This window comes from Lolium rigidum, chromosome 1, assembly GCF_022539505.1.
Source record: "Lolium rigidum isolate FL_2022 chromosome 1, APGP_CSIRO_Lrig_0.1, whole genome shotgun sequence".
Classification (NCBI taxonomy): Eukaryota; Viridiplantae; Streptophyta; class Magnoliopsida; order Poales; family Poaceae; genus Lolium; species Lolium rigidum.
In genome coordinates, this window is record NC_061508.1 from 18,515,842 (window position 1) to 18,534,191 (window position 18,350).

The window sequence follows — 18,350 nt, forward strand, 5'->3', positions numbered from 1 at the left end:
GGGAAAGTAGAGCCCAAAGCTGGACCCAATGGGAGACCATGTGAATAACCTGCAAGAAATGAAAAGAGACTTTTTTATTAAAGATTATATCATTTCTGACCCTCCAAATAGACCAACATAAGGCAGAAACCCCAATCCGGATAAACGCCTTAGATTTTCTATCTACTCCTTTAAGCCAATTACCAAACATATTGGTAATATTGGTAGGAGGTGGAAGATCATAACGCCATAAAAGTTTAGCTAACGGACAATCAATAAACAGGTGTTGAATGGTTTCCTGTTCCCCACAGAATACACATTTTGCAATCATATTTTTCTTGGGTACCCTTTGATTTTTACTTCAGATGACATAGGGCACCTAAATGCATAGTTGAGCGATTTTTTTCATGTACTTGATGAAGCTATGAAAATACACCAACCAGCAAAGATTTTAGCGGTGCAAATTGATGTTTGAATTAGATGGAGATGTCGGCTCCCAAAAGCATTATCAAGCTAGATAAAAGCATGAAGTACTAAGCATGTAGCTATGTAAACCAGAAATGCGGATGCTGATGCATCAAGTACTAACAATGTAGTTTATAAGTTGTTTTCAGCTTACATGTGTTACTTTTACATAGACTGATTTTAGCTGGCTTACGAGCTTCAGTTTTTGCAGTTTATTATACACAGTGCTCTCATTTGGGTTCTTTATCTACATATATGATGCCACTGCTATTCTAACTTGGTGTTACTTTCTATTAAAACCTCTGTTATGGACCAATTTAATCAGAGCAAGAAGCAGATAATGTTGCAAAAGTCACTCAATTTCAAATGGTATGGTTTAAGCATTCGTTACATGGTTTCCGCATATACAGTGCAATGAGATTGCTGCAAGCGTATACACTTTCTGGAATTGGGCCAATGAAGTTGTTGTGCGGAAGGTCTAAAGTTTCTAGGTTGGGTAGGTTGTAGGCATCGACCTTGGTATGTTTTCCACTGAAATTGTTGCTCCTGAGGTCAATTATTATGAGATCCGTGCGGTTTCTGAGAACTACTGGAAGCTCCCCTGACATATTGTTATGCTCCAAGTGGAGGTCCTCCAATTTCTTGAGCTCACCTACAGACTACTCCCTCCGTCCGCAAATAAGTGTACATCTAGGTTTTGTGTTTAGTCAAACTCTTTAAACTTTGACCAAATATATAGGGAAAAGTAGCAGCATTTATGACACTAATTTAGTATCCCAAGATTTGTTTTGAAATGTAGTTTCAAATTATATCAAAATCTCATCATATATGTTGCTACTTTTTTTTTCCACGGTTGGTCAAAACTTAAAATATTTGACTTAGTACAAAAGCTAGAAGTACACTTATTTGTGGACGGAGGGAGTATGAGATATTGCCATTGAAGCTATTCCCTCGAAGATCAATTTTGGCAGGTTTCTGAGGCTGATTATGCGTGCACCATCAAGTACTTCGTATAAATGATTTTTAAGAGAAGAGAGGTACTCGAGCGAAGTACCATTGAATATATCATCTGGGAGTCCCCCACTGAGGTTGTTCTGGTCGACCTTGAGCACTTCCAGCATGAAGCAAATATCAAATCCTTGAGGGATGCTGGCACTGAAATGGTTGAAACAGAGCTCAAGCATAAGAAACGATGGAGAGCTGTTGAAGATATGAGTTGGTATATTCCCAGTGAAGTTGGAGTTGCTGGCGTTGACGCCAACCAGATTGTTCATTACCTCCCATGTGGTGTACGAAAACTGTCATGTAAAAGTTGCTCAAGATGTTCAGTATTGCAAAGGTGGCAAAGCACCGCACATCGAGTTGCGGGAGAGGTTGAGGTGATGCCATCCAGGGAGGCTCCCAAGAGACAGAGAGAGACGCACTTTGAGGGCAACAATATATTGGTGACCGTCTTGTTTGAAATGCAGTTGACCCCTCCCCACTTACAAAAATCCATGCTACCCTGTGATAGTCCCACTAGGAATTGGAGAAGGGAACCCTTATCCTAAGGGAGCCCTTCTCCTCCCCCGTGCATGAGCTGGTGGGATTGGCAGAGATCAGCAACACAAGAGAAAGGCCAGGCAAAAGTATGTGCAATATCTTGCTCTATGTCTTCTTTGAAAACTGAAGTGTATGCAACCGAACCAACTACAAATTTAGACGCTTAATTTTTGAATACCTTCTGATCTTGATGCTCTTTGTGGGGCCATTTTTTATTTACAACTTTGTAATTCTTAAGGAGCCATTTCAATGTCCTTTCACGAGCTACAATCTTTATAACTAAACTTTGGTTTGAACCTTCGTCATTTAGTTTTGAAACATTCTTTGTGATGGAAAGACTTTTCAATGCATTGGGATATAAGGTTGCTTTCTTACCTTGATACTGACATAGGTGCCATAGAGTATTGCTTTGGGATGTAAGGTCGCTTTCTTACTTGATACTGACATAGGTGCCATAGAGTATAGGGGTTGGAGAAATAATTTTAAATCTTAGTTTATATGAGACTCATGGAGAAGCTGCATTGTTATTTTTCCTAAGTGTGTCTTAGAGAGAAAAGTCCTTCCCCGCGTGTATTATATTTCAGAGACTATAAGTGTCTTAATGGCTTAGCGTAGATTGTAGTGATGTCAAATTTCAGTGTTTAGATGTACATCTTATTGTGCTTCCATATTGTGAAAGAAATCCAAAAAAAAGTTGTTTGCAACAAAGCTTACCATATTAAACAAAAAATATGTTTGTGATGAGCAAAATGCACATTTGTTTCAAAATATATAGCATCCGATTTTTATTTCACCGATTTTATAGCATAGTCTCTCCGTAATTATTTGTAGGCACAAGAAAGAAAGGTGGCAAGTAACTAGACAGCGTGCACGAAGTATGGACTATGCATAAAAGATTGCAACATCATGAAGTGGTTTAATACCTACCTTGGTTAGTCCAATGCTAATCCATTATTTCTTTTTTCATTTTCTGCTTTGCAAAATTTCTTTGTGTGATTTCTCACAAGGAAAGAACTACATCTAATAAGAAAATGCATCTAAATTAATAAATGGGGATCTAGAAGTTGAGTGCTTCTTATTTTGCGGTTTATATCTAATAACTATTCTTTGTTGTAGTACTATTCTTTGTTGTACTGCATGATCGTTTTTGCAATAAAAAAGTAGTACATGAAACTGTTTTTTTCCGAAGTCATTTTTAGATGCCGGTACTATCCAAAAGTACAGTACACATGATAGGATAGTTAAGCGCAGGAAAATAAAGTGAATTTTCTGAAGTTATTCTTAGAAGCCAGTTCTCTTCAGAGTACAGTACGCCCGATGGCTTGCATTCCATTATCATAGGTATTTACTGCACAATGAGCTGAGTAGGTGCTCTACTTTTAATGGTCATGGTCTGTTCAGGTAGTTGCTGTTGCTACGATTAGTGTCCTGCATATTGTTGTCATAGCTATTTTCGTGTATAAGGAGCTTTGCACATGGTTTATTTTCTGAGGTCATAATGTGCTCACGTGTCAAAAGGGGTTCTTCTGTTTCTCTTGTATGTAACTTCTGAAAGTTAAATAAAGCAACTGGGATGGAATGTTGTGAAAATATTATATGGCGTGGCTATATAGGAGCTCATAAGCTAACAGTAGAAAGGGACTGCATGGAGCGCAGTGTTGGTTAAGCATACTAAATTTTCTATTTGTTTGAGTGGTAAAGACTAGATAGTACATTTGCTGGGTAGTTAGGACGTAGATTAGCATGCCCACTTCCAGTCCTTTTCCTGTTTGTCATGTACTCTTTCTTTTGCATATTATTTTGGTGATATCATATTGTCACACATTTGAGGTACATAATAGTGCATTTTCCTCCTTTTTCTATCACTATAATTTTTAGAATTCTCTGAATACAATTAGTCTTCAACTATTGGTTCGTCTTTGTTGCAGAACTTCCCCTTTTATTTTCTAGACAAGAACTTTCCCTTTTCTCTTCTATACCTCGAGCATGAACAAGAAAGTTGGTGGGATAGTTTCCTCACAAACTTGATTAGAAAATATCTCCTAGGCTGGAAGGTCGATGGATATGTTCTGCCTACTAGAGATTTGAGAGAGTACACTAGTAGAAAAAGGGGCTTTAGTCCCGGTTGGCAAGGGCCATTAATCCCGGTTGCGCAACCGGGACTAATTATGCGCGACTAAAGGCCCCCCCTTTAGTCCCGGTTGCTTACGAACCGGGATGGAAGGCCTTTTTTCTACTAGTGGTATTGAGGATGGTAAAAAAAGAACACCCGTTCTCTATTGTTTTTGTTTGCCACTGTTGGCTATCATTTCTCATATTGCCTCTTGTGAAGATTATCCTAATTTCACGTTTGTAGGAGCAAGATTGGACTACCATCGACCTCGAATGTTCTGCTATTCCGATGATTGCTGTTAGTGGCTTGGCCACAAGTAAATGCCAAAATGAATTGCATCTTTATATATCGTATCTACAAATTTGGGTCACTTATTTCCAAACGGATGGAATACATGCTGACAAAAAAAACAACCATGCCACACAAATTGAACGTTGGTACCGGAGAACGGCGCGGCAGAGCGCGCTTGGTCCATCTAGTAATGTACCCATGCATGAGACGGTCTGGGCCACGGATAGACGGTGGAAATTATTAGAGGGCAGCGTTCCTTTGCACCTCAGATGGAAAAAATCCTTCGTGCCATGGGGCGCTTTAAAAGGACCAAACAAGGCCGTCCAAATCAGACACACATATGTTAAATTTGGTTTGTTTAGGTGGTCAGTCAGACACGCAGATGAACCTTGTTCTCCCTTTGTCTGTTTGGGTGCATGGGTGAACCCAACACCATGACCCAATTTTACTTTTCTCTGGGAAGATATATGTTACCACCTTATTACTACTCTAAGTAGGAACACGTAAAACTAATTGACTTTTGATCCCGGTGCATATGCTCACTTTTTCTGAAAATTATATTCCCTCCTCTCTTGGATATAAGATATATTGTTTTTGGCATGAGAATTAAAGAATCCTCACGTGGAGAAAAAATTACACCAGGATTAGACATGATTATCCCCTAACAATTGACGTGATGAAATAGAGAACTTTGCATAAGATAAGCAACGTAATCAAGTCCCTAAAATATTATCTAGATAAGTGGAGAAAACACAATACACCCTATATTCTAGAAATTTTCTGAACAAACTAGGAGGAAGTATTACAAAATGTGAAAAATACTCCTCTCCACCGAAAAGTGGAAGGGTATACAAGCTTCACATAGGTTTGGAACCATGCAGCACTGCATTTGCACATTAGCCGCATCATACGCTCTTCATCAACGGTCAAGTCAAAGTGAAGTTGTCCGCTTTTATTTTGAAGATGAAATGGATAATTTAACAGTGTACATCCTCAATGTCTCAAGTAGCTATTGACACGACGTTGATGAAAATATTGAGGTATGCTATATCGAGGCATGGTGTGGCCCACCCAGGTGGCTTCCGACATTGCCCCTCCACCTATTTAATCATGATCTTGGGAAAACCCTGAATACCCGAGCCTCCATCCACGAAAAGTTCCGTCGCGGCCGCCATTGCAGACCCTAGCTCGGGAGGGTTCTGAAGCTCTTCCCGGCACCCTGCCGGAGGGGGAAATCATCGCCGGAGGCATCTACATCGCCATGCCCACCTTCGAAGTGATGCGTGAGTAGTTCATCACTGGACTATGGGTTCATAGCAATAGCTAGATGGTTGTCTTCTCCAATTTGTGCATCATGTTTAGATCTTGTGAGCTGCCCTACATGATCAAGATTATCCTTATGTAATGCTACATTTTGTGTTTGCTGGGATCCGATGAATATTTTATACTATGTCGAGGTCAATTATATATTCATGTCATATGTTATTTGTGATATTGCATGCTCTCTGTTTCTAGTAGATACTCTGGCCAAGTAGATGCTTGTGACTCCAAGAGGGGATATTTATGCTCGATAGTATGTTCATGCCTCTAGTTTTCTGGAAGAGTGACAATAACTTCTATGATTGTAGATGTGTTGTTGCTACTAGGACGAAAATAACAATGTTTTATCCGAGGGTAATTCTATTGTTTACTTTACACACATTGCTTAATGCGATAATCTGTTGCTTGCAACTTATTACTGGAAGGGGTTCAGACGATAACCGGAAGGTGGATTATTAGTCATAGACGCAGTTGGATTACGATCTATGTATATTATGTTGTAATTCCCAAACGAATCTCATAGTAATCATTTTGTTATGTATGGTCGGTATTCTGTCAATTGCCCAGCTGTAATTTGTTCACCCAGCATGTTATTCCTCTTTATGGAGAGACACCTCTAGTGAAATGTGGACCCCGGTCCTTTCCTTTACACTGATAAATTCAACCACTGCAATCCTGCTATGTTTACTTACTATTAACTCTGTTCTCTTTTATTACTCCAAACATCTCCTTCCACTCGATACATTTAATCCTTTGTGTTCAGCAAAACCGGTGAGATTAACAACCTCAGTATAAGTTGGGGCAAAATATTTTGGTTGTGTTGTGTGTAGGTTCCACGTTGTTGTTGACGCCAGCAGTGCGCCCTGCTGTTGGAGATATGCCCAAGAGGCAATAATAAATGGTTATTATATATCTTTATGTTTATGATAATGTTTACATATCATGCTATAATTGTATTAACCGAAACATTGATACATGTGTGTTATGTAAACAACAAGGAGTCCCTAGTAAGCCTCTTGTATAACTAGCTTGTTGATTAATAGATGATCATAGTTTCATGATCATGAACATTGGATGTTATTAATAAACAAGGTTATGTCATTATATGAATGATGTAATGGACACACCCAATTAAGCGTAGCATAAGATCACGTCATTAAGTTATTTGCTATAAGCTTTCGATACATAGTTACCTAGTCCTTCGATCATGAGATCATGTAAATCACTTATACCGGAAGGATACTTTGATTACATCAAACGCCACTGCGTAAATGGGTGGTTATAAAGGTGGGATTAAGTATCTGGAAAGTATGAGTTGAGGCATATGGATCAACGAGTGAGATTTGTCCATCCCGATGACGGATAGATATACTCTGGGCCCTCTCGGTGGAATTTTGTCTAAATAGCTTGCAAGCATATGAATGGTTCATAAGAGACCACATACCACGGTACGAGTAAAGAGTACTTGTCATGAGACGAGGTTGAACGAGGTATAGAGATACCGATGATCAAACCTCGGACAAGTAAAATATCGCGTGACAAAGGGAATCGGTATCGTATGTAAATGGTTCAGTCGATCACTAAAGTCATCGTTGAATATGTGGGAGCCATTATGGATCTCCAGCTCCCGCTATTGATTATTGGTCGGAGAGAAGTCTCAACCATGTCTGCATAGTTCGCGAACCGTAGGGTGACACACTTAAGGTTTGATGTCGTTTAAGTAGATATGGAATATGGAATGGAGTTCGAAGTTTTGTTCGGAGTCTCGGATGGGATCCAGGACATCACGAGGAGTTCCGGAATGGTCCGGAGAATAAGATTCATCTATAGGAAGTCACTTTCCAAGTTTGGAAATGATCGGGTGAATTTATGGAAGGTGGTTTCTAGAATTATCCGGAATAAATCACTATGGAAGGAGGAGTCCCGGAGGGACTCCACCAACCCTAAACCAGCCAACCAAGTGGGAGGGTGGAGTCCATGGTGGACTCCACCTCCATGGCCGGCCAACAAAGGGGGAAGGGGAGAGTCCCTGTCCCTCTAGGTTTCGTCCATAAGGCAGTTTCTCTGTTGGGGTCTTATTCGAAGACTTTGGGCAAACCCTTGGGGTTCCACCTATATAATGAGGAGGAGAGGGAGGGGCAGCCCCATGGCTTGGCCGTACCACCATAGGGAAGCCCCTGGCCGGCGCCCCTACTCCCTCTCTCCCAAACCCTAGCTCACCTCCCTCCTCATACACCTCCCGTAGCGCTTAGGCGAAGCTCTGCCGGAGATCTCCACCACCACCGCCACCACGCCGTCGTGCTGTCGGGATTCCGAGGAGGATCTACTACTTCCGCTGCCCGCTGGAACGGGGAGAAGGACGTCGTCATCAACACCGAACGTGTGACCGAGTACGGAGGTGCTGCCCGATTGTGGCACCGTCAAGATCTTCTACGCGCTTTTAAAAGCGGCAAGTGATCGTCTACCGTAGCAACGAGAGCCTCCTCTTGTAGGCTTTGGAACTCTTCAAGGGTTAGTCTCGTTCATCCCCTCGTTGCTACCGTCTTCTAGATTGCATCTTGGCTTGGATTGCATTCTTGCGGTAGGAAATTTTTTGTTTTCTATGCTACGAATCCTTTCAGTGGTATCAGAGCCAGGTCTATGCATAGATGGTTGCACGAGTAGAACACAATTGTTTTGTGGGCGTTGATGCTTTGTTGTCTTTAGTTCGAGTACTTTGCATCTTTGTGGCATGGTGGGATGAAGCGGCTCGGGCTAACTTTACATGACCGCGTTCATGAGACTTGCTCCACATTCGACATGCAACTTGTATTGCATAAGTGGCTTTGCGGGTGTCTGTCTCTCCCACCATAGTGAAGATTCAATTTACTCTTTCTATTGACAACACTAGTATCACCGTTGTGGTTCATGTTCGTAGGTAGATTGGATCTTGCTCGAAAACCCTAAACCACGTAAAATATGCAAACCAATTAGAGACGTCTAACTTGTTTTTGCAGGGTTTGGTGATGTGATATGGCCATGATGTGATGATGAATATGTATGAGATGATCATTATTGTATTGTGGCAACCGAGCAGGAGCCTTATGGTTGTCTTTAAAATTCATGTTGAGTAGTATTTCAAAGTAGTTGTAATAGTTGCTACATGAGGTGAACAACCATGAAGACGGCGCCATGGACCTTGACGATACGCCGACGATGATGGAGATCATGCCCGTTGATGATGGAGATCATGTCCGTGCTTTGGAGATGAAGATCAAAGGCGCAAAGACTAAAGGGCCATATCATATCACATATGAATTGCATGTGATGTTAATCCTTTATGCATCTTATTTTTCTTAGAACGCGACGGGAGCATTATAAGATGATCCCTCACATTAATATCAAGATAATAAAATGTTCTCCCCTCGTATGCACCGTTGCTGTAGTTCGTCGTTTTAGAGCATCTCGTGATGATCGGATATGATAGACTCAACGATTACATACAACGGGTGTAAGCCATGTTGCACACGCGGAATACTTGGGTTTGCTTGACGAGCCTAGCATGTACAGACATGGCCTCGGGACAACAGAAACCGAAAGGTTGAACACGAGTCATATGGATGATATGATCAACATGTTGATGTTCACCATTGAAGCTACATCATCTCACGTGATGATCGGTTTTGGTGTAGTGGATTTAGATCGTGTACCACTTAACAACTATGAGGGATGTTGTATTAAGTGGGAGTTCATTAGTAATTAGATTAAAACATGAACTAATTATCATAAACATAGTCTGAGTAGTATTTTGAATTAATTTGTAGTATTGGCATCCGTTTTCTACCAAGCGCTAGTCTTGTTATTGAGATAGAAATACTGTTAAAATCTGACAATAAACTTTACGGACTGGTACCGTATTGTTAAAGAATCAAGAAATGATTAAGTCCTATTGCAAACTTTTAGTAAACCTCACATTGTGGATTCAAAGAGCTATGGTTTCAATTAGTACCTAAAGTCATCTTGTCTCCGTGAAACTTGAAGTTCAAATCTGTTTGAAAAATAAGGAGCTAAAAATTTAGTTTTCAGAAATAATCAAGGTATGAGATATATGTGATATCTAAAGACCTTATTGCAAGATGATGGAATATAATTTGGTGAGAATACATAAACTCATAAGTTTTATGGGAATGTACGAAGGTTGAAGACGCAAGGCGTCTCAATCCTCCAACTTGTTGCGGTCAGAAACCCACCGGCGAGCAGCGACGGGCAACACAGGAGAGCCGGGAGCAACTTAGGGCTGCGGCTGGCCCTGGTCCCTCCGAGCGACGGCCCGCAAAGACTCCGGCACGCACGTCCGATGCCGATGCAAGGGCGTGCCACCTGACCTATACCTGGTCGGGAAGGTGATGGAGATGCCTCGCTTAGTTTCCTCGCATGGCATACACGTAAACATTAAATACGAGCCTCGATCGGCTCTCGAGTTGTCCTCGTGAATCGGCTCAAAGAGCCGATCCACCCATGATTCGCACGAGGTGTACGAATATATGGTGGTCCTGCTTGATCAGAGTAAAGCTAAAACGATCTACGACGATTTAGGGTTTTCACCACATAATCGGAACATCCTACTCGTGATTGAGCCTCGTGGCCACGCACGGTGATCGTAAGCCGATCCTAGACAAGGCCTAAAAACCAACACGAAGTTGATCCCCGGAACATCCTGTCTAGGGCTAGCAAACGACACCCTACGCGCCGCTGGATCCTTCAACCCTTTGTAAGGCCTAACTATGCAGATATTAAACTAATCCTTGAAGAACAAGGAGCAACCATAACGGATCGGATCTACTAAATAATGATCAAGCGGGGTGCCGCCCCTACGCCTAAGATAGGCGTAAGGGTGGCTAGATGTCTAAGGGTTGCACGACGATAGCATATGATACGAAGAACAATGCTAACCCTAACACATCTAAGATAACTACGTTGCTCACCATCAAAAAGGCTTCAGTACGAGCAACGCATGAACAACGAATAAACTTGTACTGCCTAGATCGCAAGATGCGATCTAGGCAGCATGATGCTTACCCGGAAGAAACCCTCGAGACAATGGAGTTGGCGATGCGCCTAGATTGGTTTGTGGTGAACGTGATTGTTGTTTATTTCATAAACCCTAGATACATATTTATAGTCCGTAGACTTTCTAACGTGGGAATAATCCCCACCGTGCACGAGATAAACTCTAACTAACCGACACGTATCCTACTATTTTACAGATACAAGGGCAAACTAGCCCAAACTTTGCATATAAGGCCGATTCATGTATATTCTTCCATATATATTCTTCAAGCCCATCTTGATCGCGGCCCACCTCTGACTCGGTCAAATTCTGGTGATAACACATGCCCCCCTGGTTTTGGAATTGATAATTCCAAAATCACTCTGCTTTTCGTCATCGGGTCATGTCGTGGCAGAACAGAACCGCCGCAGTATTCTCCATCATGATGCCCTGCCTCCTCAACTTCTCTGCAAGATACGATAGCTTTAGCATCACTTCCTCGTAAACTGCAATGGCATTAAATCTCCACTAGGCTCCCTCTTATTTAACTGTGCCGACCGATTCGCCTCTTCATCCCCCTCCTTTGTTCTAGCTATCGGCACCGAAAAAACCCTTCTTTCCTGTAGCAATGTCTTCTTCTTCCTCCGTCTCCTCCGGCCTTTCTTTCCAATCTTCTTCTTCGAGCGAGCCGATGTCAGAGCCAGAGTGGGACTTCGACTTCGTGTCAGATGGCCCACCAAAAGTCCTCGTCGGATCAGATGGCGACCTGCCCCTGACTGATGGGGAGGGCGACCTCCAGTTCCTCATTGAAGGGGAACTGGAGAGCGAGAGCGAGGACGACCTCCACTCCTGGAGGAACCCCACTTCCTCCGATAGGGAGGAGGAAGAGGAAGACAATGAAGAAGAGGAGGAACAGGAAGAAGAGGAGGAAGACGACTCCTCCTCCTCCGCTGGGTACCCGCCGGCGAAGCGCTTCCGCGCTTGGGCGGATAGTGAAGATGATGATGACGAGGATGAAGAAGCTCCGGCCAAGGGCTGGGGCAGCAGCGACGAGGAATTCTCCGGAAGTAGCGCCGGCGGTAGCTACGATGCCGACGACGAAGGCAGCGAGGATTAGTAGAGTAGGATCAGTAGTACTCGGGCAATCGGCTCTTCTTTTGCTCCCCCTTTCTTGAGCAATCGGCTCCTCATTGTAAAAAACCCTCCTTTATTAATGAAGAAGTATTTCCAATCAATCTTTTTGCCGATAGTCAAAGTCAAACGATCTCCCAAATGAGCCGATGGCATCGCATCGGTCTCTACCATAAAAACGCGAGCAAGGCCGACCCAGCTGCCCCTCCAAACGGTAACCTGCGACCTCCGTCTGAGAAAGCAAACTCAGATCCCCAAATCGCCGCCTAAGCAGTTCCATCTCTCGGCCACCCGCATCTCAGATCTCGACCGCGCTGCCCCAACTCTACGGCGCATCCAATGGCGGAATCATCCAATACCAACGCCATGGTCTCCGGTCTGAAGGTAATCCTTAACCTCCTCTCGCCATTCGAATCGATGTTAGGATTAATAGCAAACACCTGAATTAATGTTCTGTTCCGTTATTAATTTTAGGTTTCAGACATCCTATTGCCACATCCTTCTCTCGCCAATTCTATGTGCCTCGGTCCCCGTTCTTCTGAGAGTTCCGCTCTCTTAATTTCATGCGAGGCTAACAGAATCCCCTTCATGAACCAGAACTTAGATCTATCTTCCTGGGCCGACTGCCTGCGAGCCTGGCCTAATCCTCCTGAGGGTTGGGTGGCGTGGTACAATAGGGTATCCAAAACCCACTATGCCACCTGGGAAGCCATAGGGATAGCCGATGCCTTGTCATTATCATTGTCTCCCCTTGAAAAGAATGAAAATATTCTGAAAACCATCGGCTACTTCTGGTCTGATGCACTGAACTGCTTCATGTTTGGCCATGGCCTTATGACACCAACTCTGTTGGATGTGGCTATGATCACAGGCCTAGACATTACATCCCCAAGCCCCTCTGCATTCAAGCTGCCGAAAGTCCCTTTCACCCTTTCATCTAAAAAAGAGTGTACCAGCTGGGGTGCCTACCTCAATCGTTATATGAAAACCAAAGGCCCTGTGACAGAGAGGGAACACACAGCCTTCCTGAACTTCTGGTTGGAGCACTTCATATTCTGTGGCCCATCACTCGCCCCTACCAAGAATTACCTTTCCCTGGCCTATGAACTCGCCAAAGGCACTCAACTTGGCCTCGGCAAACTGTTTCTTGGAGAGGTCTATCGATCTCTTCAACTGATGTCTGTCAAACTATTCTCTCAAAGGACAGTTAAAACTGGAGGCCCCTGGTGCTTTATTCAGTTATGGGCTCAGCTGTACTTTCAGAACCAGATCCCAGACTTCCCACCCTTGGCCACCTGCACCTTCCCAGACGCCAATGGAAAGGAGATCCGATGCACCAGCTATGGCCAAGCTTTGTATGGTCTCCCGTGCAGCAGGCCGATCCCTAAGGAAGCAGACAGGGTGGTTCAATATTTTCTTCCAAGGTCTGGACAACCCCCTGTTCTTTCCTTATACTGAATCGGAGAACTTTGAGAACCCGGTCTCCTTCCGATTGGATAACTTTGCCGATGACGCTAGCACCCGGCATTTGTACTCTATCATGATTCGTCCTTGCTTTCTCCCAGTTGGCATGAGTACCTCAAACCGGATCATCAAGCCTGGTTATGAGTCTTACCAACCGGTAGTAGTAGCCCGACAGCTTGGTCTCGGGCAGGTGCCTCCACACTTCTTCCTACACCACCTGACAGCAAGCAGAGCTGAACTGCCTGACATCCTCACTGGCCAAAGGTGCTACACCTTCTTTGATGCTCTGGCCGTTCCAATTCCCCACAACCTCCGTTTCACCTTCACTACCGATGGTTTCGAGACTTGGTGGTCCATGTGGAAGACTCATGCCTTCAGAAGAGCTCTAGGACCGCTGCTGAGACAACTTGATGCCGAGTATGACGTTCCTGCGGACCAGGTACCATTACTTACAAATTTCTTGCAATGGCTTATGGTGATTGTCTGTAACCTGACCCCATCTCCTGGCAGCAACAAGATGGCCCAGTTCCCACGCAAGCCGATGGCTCCCCCATCGAATTCCTTCCTCCGGCACCAGTGGTTCTCTTCTGCCAGAGCTCGCCACCCCTGAAGAAAGTCATAATGCAGAGTCAGCCGATTTCACCAAAATCGGCTCCCAAGAGTAAAGCATCTTCGGTGCCAGTTGCCCCCCGAGCCTCAACTCAGGCGAGGACGGCAGTGAGGAAGGTGGCTGCCAGAAAAACTCTGAAGCGTAAAGCTCCTGCCCAAGAAAGCTTGCACGTAAGTTGACTTGTGCCCTGTCCACATTTACCTGCTTTCCCAGTCTTTTGCAACATGCTCGTACTTCTTTCTACAGACCTCCACCGAAGAGAACTCCAGCGAGGATGCAGAGTCCAGCCAGAGGGATTTGAGCTCGGGCAACTCCGAGAGGTCCACTACACAGTGCCAGACGGGCTCGCCAGCGCCGGCTTCTAAGAAAAGGTCGATTCCCGAGCCTCCTGCTCCCCAAGCCTCGATCAAATCAGGGTCACGCGTGAAGCGTCGATGCGTCAAAAGGTCTTGCAAAGACCCACGAGCTTCTCCATCAAGCCAGGAGGTCTCAAATGTAATTATTTTCCTGGTTTATACTTCATGCTAACCCGTTACCACTTGGATCGGCTAATTGCTTCCTTTTGCAGACCAATGATACCTCTAGCGGGGACGTCGAGGAGGTACTGATGCCGTCTGCCACGCTAGACCTAGCCACCTCGACAATCGTGGCTGACCAAGTGGCTAACCTAACCAAGTCCATGGAAGAGCCGATTATCGCAGCATCGGCTGCTCTTCCTACCTTGGGAGAGGTACATCCCACTTCCTTGGTTCTATCACTTTCTTCGTTGTATACTAACACCACTTTGTTCGTCTTGTCAGGGTTGTGATCTCTCAAGCTTGCTGACGTTCGATCCTGAATCCATCGAACCAACTACCTCCAAGGCAAGTGAAGAGCCCAGTCCTAGCACGGTCCATGGTCCACTCCATCGTCTCAAGGATTTGCTTTCTTCCCCAATTGAGACCCTGGTCGAAAACTCCGAGGAAGTCAAAGGTATCCTCGAAGATATCCAGCCCCATCTCCCCATGACACTGCAAGTGAAGCTTTGGCCAGCCGTGACTCTGTCGGTCTTCAAGTCAAGGGTGCAGTCGGCTCGCCAAAGGATTAATCTTCGCCACACCCAGCTTCCCTTGCGAGCCGATATCGCAGACAAGTGTCGATGGCTCAACGAGAAGAAGGCTGCTTCAGACGCCAAAACTGCACTTCTGCCCACAGCGCCGAACTCGGGACCCTGCGTAAGGAACTGGAGAACCTTGAAGAGAGGGTCAGGGTGACCAAGCAGCTTATCCAAGACAAGGAAGCCCTTATTGCCCGCTCTCAAGAGGAAGCAAAGGGGCTTACAGCCGATCTGAAGACCGATCTGGCTGAAATTCGTACCCTGAGTAGTCAGCTGGTGACGGGCAAAGACGAGGACGACGAGGCTGAGATCGCCGAGGTGGATCGCATCCGCGCTGACGCCCTTCACGCCCTCAACGCGTTTCTTCAGTAGGGCCTTTAGAGTCAACTGTTTTGCTGAACTTGACCTTCTGAAGTCGATGACTCTGCATCGGCTGTACTTGTTACATTTTTGAAGTCGATGACTCTGCATCGGCTGTACTTGTTACATTTTTTTTTACTGGCCGATTTTCCATCGGCCCCCTAACATTTTATTACCCATGCATCGCACACGTCCATAGCGTCCGTCTATCTGATTATGTGCCCCCCGAGCCGAATCTGTCAGGTTACTGTAGATATCGGCTCTGCAGTTATCGACATAACTATACCTGAACATCGGCTCTGTAGACATGCCCAATGCCGATTTCGTTGATCTTGCAAGCCGATGTAAACCCATACCCTAGCTTTCGGTCACCTGTTAGATCATCGCAGGACACCGGCGAAACGTATGGCGAGGATAATACGGGTCGATCGCTGGAATCGGCCCTTATCTTGATTGTATTGCGCAAAAGAGGCTTACATCTTGTTTGTGCCAGACGATGTCTCCTCATCGGCTTTCCTTCGTTTGGGGCGCCGTACTTTCCCTTGTGGTCGTCCCCCTTCGTTTGGAGAGTACTGATGCCTCATGATTTCCTGGACCACGCGAAGAGCGACACGCTCCAAAGCGTTCACCAGGCTCTCAGAATGGCGGTGCAGCGAGTGAGCCACCATGTAGTTGATCTCCTGACGCAGGGACCTGGTGCGTTCTCCTGATGGGGCGGACAGGTCCACTCCATCGAGCGCGCCTTCAGGTGAGAACCCTTTCCACCTGATGCCATGTGAGCGGGTTCTGTGAAAAGAGCCGATGAGGTCGGCTTCGAGGATTCCTTTGACCTCGTCATACTTCTTCTTGAGTTCCTCGGTCAGATCCTCGTACGTGACTGGAGTGCCGTCCGCCATCTCAGATGTAGATGGCGATGTGGTTGATGTCGAAGATCGTCCCACCGGGCGTGCCAGAATGTGTTGCGGTCAGAAACCCACCGGCGAGCAGCGACGGGCAACACAGAGAGCCGGGAGCAACTTAGGGCTGCGGGCTGGCCCCGGTCCCTCCCGAGCGACGGCCCGCAAAGACTCGGCACGCACGTCCGATGCCGATGCAAGGGCGTGCCACCCGACCTATACCCGGTCGGGAAGGTGATGGAGATGCCTCGCTTAGTTTCCTGCATGGCATACACGTAAACATTAAATACGAGCCTCGATCGGCTCTCAGGTTGTCCTGTGAATCGGCTCAAAGAGCCGATCCACCCATGATTCGCACGAGGTGTACGAATATATGGTGGTCCTGCTTGATCAGAGTAAAGCTAAAACGATCTACGACGATTTAGGGTTTTCACCACATAATCGGAACATCCTACTCGTGATTGAGCCTCGCGGCCACGCACGGTGATCGTAAGCCGATCCTAGACAAGGCCTAAAAACCAACACGAAGTTGATCCCGGAACATCCTGTCTAGGGCTAGCAAACGACACCCTACGCGCCGCTGGATCCTTCAACCCTTTGTAAGGCCTAACTATGCAGATATTAAACTAATCCTTGAAGAACAAGGAGCAACCATAACGGATCGGATCTACTAAATAATGATCAAGCGGGGTGCCGCCCCTACGCCTAAGATAGGCGTAAGGGCGGCTAGATGTCTAAGGGTTGCACGACGATAGCATATGATACGAAGAACAATGCTAACCCTAACACATCTAAGATAACTACGTTGCTCGCCATCAAAAAGGCTTCAGTACGAGCAACGCATGAACAACGAATAAACTTGTATCGCCTAGATCGCAAGATGCGATCTAGGCAGCATGATGCTTACCCGGAAGAAACCCTCGAGACAAGGGAGTTGGCGATGCGCCTAGATTGGTTTGTGGTGAACGTGATTGTTGTTTATTTCATAAACCCTAGATACATATTTATAGTCCGTAGACTTTCTAACGTGGGAATAATCCCCACCGTGCACGAGACAAACTCTAACTAACCGACACGTATCCTACTATTTTACAGATACAAGGGCAAACTAGCCCAAACTTTGCATATAAGGCCGATTCACGTATATTCTTCCATATATATTTCTTCAAGCCCATCTTGATCGCAGCCCACCTCTGACTCGATCAAATTCTGGTGATAACACAACTACTGGGGCACTAACGATATTCGCATATCCATGAAGTGATCGTCCTTAGTATGCACCGTTGGTAAGACTCGTCATTTCGAAGCATCACGTGATGATCGGGTGTTATAGATTCTACGTGAGCATACAACGGGTGCAAGCCAGATATGCACATGCGAATACTGAGGTTAAAATTTTACGAGCCTAGCATGTACAGACATGGTCTCGGAAAAGTCGTCATGATATGATGGATAAAATTATGAGTGAAATTGTTCATCATATTACAAAATTACTAATAGTGAAATCTGAAACACTTGTCATATGATGATCAACTTCAAAGTAAGAACCTCAAGGATTATTGGTATTTGACCAACAAACCTAGAAGTTATTGAAGGTGAAGTGTTTTCTGAGAATAAGGAAAGCTAAAAAAGAAACTACAAAAGATATTTTGGCAAAAAGAAAGAAAAGACTAGAAGGTCTAGCTCAGGTGTATATAAATGATATACATGTTATGGATATATTCTTTGTTTTGGTCACATAATAAAATTCTTGGGTATTCGTACCAGATTGGTTGGTGTGAGATGTCATACAGTACAACACAATACAAGAATATGATGCCCTAAGTGACTGATAAGGAATATGGTAATAATGCACATCTGGAACATAATAAAGTGTTATTATGTTTATCGTTGGCATTCTACCTAGCCCTTAGAATTTATAATAAAGAACTTAATAATTGTTATTTTGCTCTGGTCAAATGAAAACAATGAGTTGTTCAAATTATGACATTACTCCATGTACGATGGATAAGTTATTATAAATCTTAATGGTGAAACACACATACATAAACACT

General features: G+C 44.7%; 1 long non-coding RNA gene across 1 annotated transcript; it reads left to right on the forward strand.

The window, feature by feature from the left end:
• Positions 1–1,317: 1,317 nt before the first annotated feature.
• LOC124668371 lies at positions 1,318–4,069 on the forward strand. The gene is made up of 3 exons (XR_006991661.1): positions 1,318–2,072; positions 2,818–2,917; positions 3,915–4,069. It is a non-coding gene; the product is annotated as an uncharacterized LOC124668371 (long non-coding RNA).
• Positions 4,070–18,350: the final 14,281 nt, after the last annotated feature.